Genomic DNA, 1,908 nt, shown 5'->3' with positions numbered 1-1,908 from the left:
GATGGAACAGGGATTACCCATAACACCAGTAGAATTTTGAGTTACATAAATAGTTTCAAAACTACATTTTTGCTAAAAATGGCAGGAGCAGGAGGGACCAAACCACACAAAATATTCAAACCTTAGGCAAAAATATTCTCATTGTTGTGCGATTATGTGAAGAAGCAGATGATACAAAAGACATAAATGTCATTTCACCCTCTTAGTTACATGAACAAGTACAGGAAAAAGAGGAGAGGGTATCAGACAGATATATAATAGAATCTATGATTGTGGAGAAAAGGGATCAATCTATCTAGAATTACTTTTCTCTTCTGGTGACTACTTACTTCTCCCTAGTTAATGTGCTAATTGTTTTCACTTATACCTCCAGACCATCCTTTATATTACAAACCTGGGGAAATACATAAGTTGGAATATAGAATTTGATTTTTAAAACCCCATTAGCTGAGATCCTAAACTTCCCTTAGCTGTGACACCAGTAAAAGCTTCCAGTACTCCTAATAACCCACCCCTCCTCTGGCTTCAATGCCCACAATAGGATCTGAAAGACGAACCAAGTAGGAGAGGATCCTCCTTGCTTCTCAGATCTTAGCCTCAAAAATATTTTATTTTGAATCATCTAACTTTCTGATTCTTACTCTTTTTCTTCCTATCTCATGTCTAAAACCCTCACTACAGTAATTTTCTGACATCATTTAGACCTCAAATGCAATAACCCTATCGCTTTTTCATTGTTCATCAGTACTTACCTCCCTTAGGATCCATGATCTACTTACACAATCCCTCCCCTGAAAATGCCTTCAAATCCCATGATCTTCTCTTCCTCAGTGAAAATCACCTGGGAAAATCCCAACCCCAGTTAGTCCTACTCTCCTGCATGAGATTCCAAGAGCGGAATGTGGCTAGAGCCCAGGGCCTTTGTAATTGGTTTCACTTTGAAATTACAGCCACAAACCCCAGTTGAACTGCCTGAAATTTTACTTTACATAAAGGGTAGGCAAAAGTAGGTTTACAGCTCAGTCGCTCTGTTCCTCAGGATAGCTGTCTATCTGGCCCTTTTACTTAATTTCTTGGACTCGAATTCACTGCCATGTCCTCTAAAGAAGAGGCTCTTTGTTGGAGGGCTCAACTTTAATACCGATGAGCAAACTCTGGAAGATCACTTCAGCAGCTTTGGACCACTTTCTGAATCATCGTCAATTCCTGGTCATCGTCAAGGACTGGGAGACTCAGTGATCCTGGGGTTTTGGCTTCATTACCTTCACCAATCCAGAGCATGCCTCAGACGCTGTTAGAGCCATGAATGGAGAGTCTGGATGGTCGCCAGATCCGTGTGGATCATGCAGGCAAGTCAGCCTGTGGAACCAGAGAGTGTCCTTTTGGGGCCAGTGGGCATGGTCGCAGCTACTCTAGAAGTGGTATGGACCAAGGCTATGGGAGTGGCTGGTATGAGAGTCAACTTGGAGGATATGGATATGGATATGGATATGGATATGGATATGGATATGGATATGGATATGGATATGGATATAGATATGGAAAGTTCAGAGAGTATGGTGACAGCCAAGGTGGTTGTGATGGCTACTCAGGAGGAAATTACAGAGACATTTATGACAACTGAGATGAGACATGCACACTTTATGTGGATACACAAGGAATAAAACTTCTGATCCAGGACCATTTTTCCAAATGGTTGTATTTATAAAGAGTTTTGGAGCTCCACTGAAACATCTGTTTTTGAATTGAGCTCCCAAGGTAGCTTGTTAAAGACCTTTTAGAAAGTTCCATGTGCTTTTATTTCTATTTTTTTCACCTATTTAAAGACAAATTCTGGGGCATTTAGTTGGGGCTCTCAGGATTGGTTCTGGGAAAAAAATGTTTGACCAGACTTTTTTTTCCCAGAAA

General features: G+C 40.7%; 1 pseudogene; it reads left to right on the top strand.

Annotated features, from left to right (window-relative positions):
• The first annotated feature begins 528 nt into the window (after positions 1–528).
• On the top strand, positions 529–1,695 carry LOC118996245 (RNA-binding protein 3-like; annotated as a pseudogene).
• Positions 1,696–1,908: the final 213 nt, after the last annotated feature.

Source organism: Sturnira hondurensis, unplaced genomic scaffold (genome assembly GCF_014824575.4).
Source record: "Sturnira hondurensis isolate 20B ecotype Veracruz unplaced genomic scaffold, ASM1482457v3 Scaffold0011192, whole genome shotgun sequence".
NCBI lineage: Eukaryota > Metazoa > Chordata > Mammalia > Chiroptera > Phyllostomidae > Sturnira > Sturnira hondurensis.
Note: the sequence above shows the minus strand (reverse complement) of the source record. Positions and strands in the feature narration are given on the sequence as shown.